This window comes from Schistocerca serialis, chromosome 7, assembly GCF_023864345.2.
Source record: "Schistocerca serialis cubense isolate TAMUIC-IGC-003099 chromosome 7, iqSchSeri2.2, whole genome shotgun sequence".
NCBI classification, from domain to species: Eukaryota; Metazoa; Arthropoda; class Insecta; order Orthoptera; family Acrididae; genus Schistocerca; species Schistocerca serialis.
The window spans coordinates 179,174,600-179,181,182 of record NC_064644.1 but is presented as its reverse complement, the minus strand read 5'-3'; the positions used below and the strand labels follow the sequence as shown (position 1 = coordinate 179,181,182).

The window sequence follows — 6,583 nt, the reverse complement described above, 5'->3', positions numbered from 1 at the left end:
CCAACAGTCATCAGAGAGTCGTATAATGGTGCAGAGTGTGTGCAGTGCTGTTTATGGTTTTATGAATCCAGCTCTGCTACTACAGCTCAAAGACACCTCAGGGCTAAATGTCACAAGCCACCATATCAAAGACAAACTGTTATTAACTGGTAGAATCATTTCATTGAAATTGGCTGTGTATCACATAGGTTGCCAGGTCAGTGTCAGCCAGCAGCCTCTGACAAAGCAAATGATGAAGTTCAGCACTCTTGCATTCATAGACTGGGTAAATCAATGGGAAATGACAACTTAGAATTAAATATATCTAGTGTTACAGTGTTGAATGCATTATGGGAATGCCTATCATTAAACCCTATAAACTGGAACTGTTCCAAGATTTAAGAAAAATGACAAAGAAAAATGAGCAAAGTTTTGTGTAGAAATGTTCAACAAAATGCGTGATGAAGCCACATTCCAACACCTTCCACCTTGGAACATATATGGAGCTTGCTTAAGGTAAATGTTTTTTGCACTGTATATTGAAACAAGATTTACAGTCCTTTCCTTTTTGTCAAACCAGCTGTAACTGGCATATCACACCTGGACTTGCCTGAAAATTATCTAATGCTTGAATTACAAGAGGATATGGGTATAGTATTTGTTTTCCAGCAAAGTGTTACAACACCGCATTGTCATCATGAAGTAGTTGTGTATCTCCATAGGAATGTGACGACTTTGACTGGACGTGCTGGAGCAACTTCCTGGACACCAGGGTCACCTGATTTAACCACAATGGATTTCTGTCTATCAGGTTACATTAAAGACAGAGTGTTTCTTTCTCCATTTCTGGGAAAAGTTAGTGAGCTGCAACAACAGATAACACAAGCAACTGCCACCATACATCAAGACCTGCTTCAAAGGATTTGACATGAAATTAATTACAGGTAGAACATTTGTCATGTTACTAAAGGTAAGCACATAGAACATTTGCAAATAAAACTTGAAAATATACTGCTTTGAGAGCAGTGTCAACCATTTATCTAAGTTATGTATCTTTTTCACAATTAAAGGTTAGTTTTGTGTACCTAATTTATAAACATCTTGTATTGTTGAGGATTAACCTTAGCTATGTTCACTTACAAGCTGCTGAAGGCTTTTTTAAGACATATGTTACTTCTCTGTCAATGTTTTTGCAATCTATGCTGGTTGATACTGAGGAGGTCATTCTCTTTGAGATACTTCATCATATTTGAGCTCAGAATATGTTATACAATTCTCCAATAGATGGAAATTGATCAAACTGGGTAAATCATGTAGGGTATCAAACAAAATTTGTGAGTCCTGAGGTTTACTTAGTTGGAAGAATACAACATGTTATCTTGGATGGAATGTCATCGACAGATGCAGAAATAACTTCATCATGCCTTGGGGTACTATGTTGGAACCCTTGCTCTTCATGTTGAATATTAATCACTGCAGCTTAATCCAAGTCACAGTTTCGGTTCCTTAAAGGTCCTGATATAGAGAAGGCTATTTGCATTTACAGTGAGAATGTACTTAAATTATTAGATAACAATGTAGAGGCTACTGGTATTTTCCGTGACCTGCCAAATGTCTTTGACTGTATGAATCACAGCATTCTCTTAACTACATTAGAATATTATGGTGTCACTGACAGTGCTGTAAAATGGTTCAAGTCTTACCTATATAATAGGAAACAAGGGGTGTCATTGTGATATACCTGTGAAGAGAGCAATCAGTCTTCATCTGATTGAGTATTAATTATATGTGGTGTTCCTCAAGGTTCCAACTTGGGCCCATTGCTTTTTCTTGTGTACGTTAATGACCTCTTGTCTGTTATATTGCTGGATGCTAAGTTTGATTTGTCTGCTTTGCAATAAATAGAAAGTCAAGTACAGATTTAGAAATGGGTGCTAATCAAATTTTCACTGATGTTAATAAATGGTTAAATTTTGAAAAGACTCATCATACGCGGTGCAGAACTTGTAAGAGGTTCCTTCCAGTATGTGTATAACATACGTTGACAGCGTTAAATTTCTGGGATTACAGCTCAATAATAAATTCAGTTGGGAAGCGCATACCTCAGAATTGCTGAAGTGCCTAAACAAGTTTGTATTTCCAATGCAGATGTAGGAGATATAAATATAAAAAAACTTGGATACTCTGCTTACTTTCATTCTGTTATGTCATGTGGGGTCATATTCTGGATTAACCCATCAAACTGAGCAAAAGCTTTTAGAGTGCAAAGGCATGTAGTAAGACTTATCTGTGGTGTAAATTCAAGAACATCATGTAGAAATCTGTTCAAGGAACTGGGTATTCTAATCACTGCTTCTCAATATATTTATTCCTCAATGAAATTTGTTGCAAATGTTATGTCTCTGTTTCCAATCAATAGCTCAGTATATAATATCAATATTAGGAATAAGGACAATTTACATAAAGATCTGCCAATGGCCTTGCCGCAGTGGTAACACCGGTTCCCGTCAGATCACCGAAGTTAAGCACTGTCGGGCTAGGCTAGCACTTGGATGGGTGACCATCCAGTCTGCTGAGTGCTGTTAGCAAGTGGGGTGCACTCAGCCCTTGTGAGGCAAACTGAGGATCTACTTGATTGAGAAGTAGCAGCTCCAGTCTCAGAAACTGACATACACCCAGGAGAGCGGTGTGCTGACCACATGCCCCTCCATATCCACATCCAGTGGTGCCTATGAGCTGAGATGACACAGCAGCCGGTCAGTACCTTTGGGCCTTCATGGCCTGTTCAGGAGGAGTACACAAAGATCAAAAACCACTTACCTTGTTCCAAAAAGGGTCCAATATTCAGGAACACACATTATCAATAAATTACCTGCAACCATTAAAAACTTGGTTTCAGGTAAAGCACAGGTTAAACCGAGTTGGAAAGACTTTTTGGTAGGCAACTTCTTCCACTGTATAGATGAATATCTTAATGGGAGCTGTTAGACTAGCTTAAGTAAAAATGTCTGTAGATTTCAGTTTTGACAGCACTTGGTCACAACAGTCAGGATTAGGTATTTTGTGTGTGACAAATTTATTAAATGTGTATAACTATATTTCATTCTGACAATATATTAATTCTGTAAATATTAGCCATTAAAATTTACTATAATGTATTCATGCATATATTGAAATGTTCTATGTTTTTTATGTTATACTTCGTGATATGCTCCACACCCTTGACAATCATATCATTTTTGGGTCTATGGAATAAAAACTGAATCTAATCTAACCTAATCTTAGGGAACTCAAAACATAGTATACTATGACTACAATATCAGTGGGTCAGGAAAGGAATCAGTCAACTTATAGAAATACCTGGGTGTAACTGTTTGTAGTAATATGAAATGGAATGACTACATAGACTCACTTGAATATATGGCAAGTAACAGGTTATGGTTCATTGATAGGACACTGGGAAAAGCAGTAAGTTTACAAAGGAGAATGCTTATAAAAACCCTTACATGAAGCCTGAATGTTCTTCAGTTGTGCAGGATCCCTGCCAAATAGGACTAACAGAGGATATTGCTCATGTACAAATAAGAGCAGCACAAATGGTCACAGGTTTGTTTGATCTACAGGATAATGTCATAAATGTGCTGCAAAAACCTGAACTGGCTGACATTTGAAGATAGATGTCAACTACCCCATGAAAGTGAAAGCATGCTTACAAAGTTTCAAGAACCAGTATTAAGTACGGAATGTGGAATATACTACAGTCTCCTGTAATTTGCCTGCCAATATTTGTGTCAGGGTTGCAAGTTTGGCCCTATTGAAACATAGCTGCATGCCTTTACCAAAGATGCACATCAAAACTTTGAATACTTATGACTAATGTTAACCCGCTGTTCCTATAAGATTTCTGAAGATGCCTAAAAAAAAAAACAAAATATGTCAGTAATGCATACACTATTTTTGCAACCTGGACTGTTTTGGTTTGCAGAGAATGGATGTAGATGCAGTTTTACCTCAAGTGCCACCTATCACTAGCAGGATGTGGATTATGATCCTGAATGTGTAACTTCACAGAATGTTGTGACATCATGAAGGAAGGAACATTATGAATGTTAAGCATTCAGTGCTGTTTTTAAACATTTTACTGTAGTTAATTATATCTTTTATGTATTTGTATTAAAGCTACCTAACAGTTCTGTGGAAGTATGAAAACTGAAGTAATATAACAACTTAAGAGTCTAGGTTTGGCTGTTTCACAGGAAACAATAACAGTACAACTATTAAAATATATACGTGAAAAGTAGTGCTTAGGATTCAGTATTATTGTAGTTCTTCAGAGATGGAAATTTTAATACACTTCTGGTCATTAAATCTGAAGGTGGCATGTAATAAATTTCATGATGTGTATCATATTCTTAAATGTGCTAGTGATTAGCATTTTGGTGGAAACACACAAAACATGTAGAAGTAATGCCATCTACATTTTGAATATATGGAAACATTATATATTGGATTTCTCACTCAGGAATGGCATTTGAATGATGTTTCTTTGAGAGAAGATCATGTTATGCCTTGTGTAAGAACAAGTGCCTACAAGGACATGCATTTTGACAATGGCAGCCTCACAGCTATCAAAAGTGTGTTTAATCAATCACAGCTAGTGCCTAAGAAGGCAGACATATCATTTGCTCAGCCATGCAGGATTGTATGTCCGTATCACACACATTTAATCAGGAAATAGGCTTGTTCGTAGCAAGATAAGTGTTCACACTGGCAGCACAACATTATCTGGAGTGCTATGTTTCTGCACAGACCATCACAGTGGATGTATGGTGGCCACAACAATGGTTGCCATGCTGACCACCTGTGGTGCTCTAGATCACACTGTCCACATGGATACTTGCTACTGTCGAATTCTGGTACATTCTGATAGATCTACCTCCTTTTTACAAGAGGCACAACAAAATCTTCTCCCAAAATTTGAATGAAAATTGGATATGCAACCTAATCTCATTCTCCCTCTCTCTCTCCCTCTCCTCCTCTCCCTCCCTTTTTCCATCTCCTCCTCCTCCCCCTGTCTCTGTCTGTAACCTTGCCCCTGTCCCTGTACATCTCTTATCCCACACTCTCTTTATCCATCTTCTCCTCCCTCATCTCTCTGTCCATATCCTCCTTTCCCTTCTTTGTATCTGTTTCCTCTCCCCTTCTCTGTTCATCTCTTCTTCCCCCCTCTCTCTGACCTTATTTATTATTATTGCAAATGGAACCATGATTGGGAATGGATGTCAAAGGGAATGAGTAAATCAGTTGGAATCCTTAGAACATGGGGTGTGAGTGAGACCTTTCCCACTATTGGATCTGTGAGGACAGTAGCTTTAATGACAGTATTTTGCATGGTTTTAATCTACAAACATGTAGTATTATAAAGTTAGCCATAAAAATAGCATTCTTGTTTTCTGTTAAAAATGACTGTGAAAAGGAAAACAAAACTATACATTTTTATAATATAACTTGCATGTTCTTTCTCACAGCTGGTTGAACAGAAAGTGTTTACTGTATGATTCTTATTCAGTTTGCCTCTAAACACTGTGTATGCTCTTCCTCAGTCTCATTGACTCAATGATCGTGTTGTTGCTTTGCATTGTAAGGATGCTGGCCAATATTTTGATGTATCACTGGTGGCATTTCTTACAAAAAAAAAAAAAAAGATGGAGTGAAATCAGTTGAATGATTGAAAGACACCAAATTAATCAGTATTCAATGTGTCCTCTAAATTTTTCTGTGCTTACCTTTTACTTATTGTGCATAGTTTCCTTCAAAATACTGTCCTCCACAATTGATACACCACTCCCAATGCTGTTTCCATTTCCGGGAGCACTGTTGGTACACATCTTGCTGGATTGCGTTAAGTACCGTCCATGAATTTTCTTTTATCTTATGTATTGTTACAAGTCTTCATTCTTTTAATGAGGTTTTCAACTTTGGAAATAAAAGAAGTGTGCAGCTGCCAGAACTGGAGGGTAAGGAAGATGAGACAGCACAATGATTATGTTTTTTGTGCAATAGCCACGCACCAACAAGGATGAATATGTGGATGCATTCTCATGCTGCAAGAGCCATGAACTGTCTCATCACATTTCAGGCCATTTCCTTCTCACATTTTCTTGCAGGCATATCAACATGTCCTGATAGTAGCATAAATTAACAGTTTGTCCCTGTGGCATGAATTCATGATGAACTAACCCTTCAAAGTCAAAGAAAACTATCAGCATGGCTTTGACATTTGACCTGAACTGACGAGCTTGTTTTGGTTTTGGAGAAGCTTCCCTGACCCATTGTGAATACTGAACCTTGTCTCAACATCATAACCATAGGCCCACATCTCATCACCAGTTATGATTCTCTTTAGGAACATCTCGTTATCATTTGCATGATCCAAATGCTCCTCACATATTTTGAGGCAAAGATTTTTCTGCTCTTGGCTCACAAGCCGTGGGACAAACTTGGTGGCAACATTATGCATTCCAAGATGCTGTGTCATGATTTCATGACATGATCCAACTGAAATGTTACACTCTTCTGCAACCTGTTGGACAGTCAGTCTTTC

At 37.7% G+C, this 6,583-nt stretch overlaps 1 pseudogene; it reads left to right on the top strand.

Annotated features, from left to right (window-relative positions):
* The first annotated feature begins 2,449 nt into the window (after positions 1-2,449).
* LOC126413372 (5S ribosomal RNA) lies at positions 2,450-2,567 on the top strand (annotated as a pseudogene).
* The last annotated feature ends 4,016 nt before the right edge of the window (positions 2,568-6,583 follow it).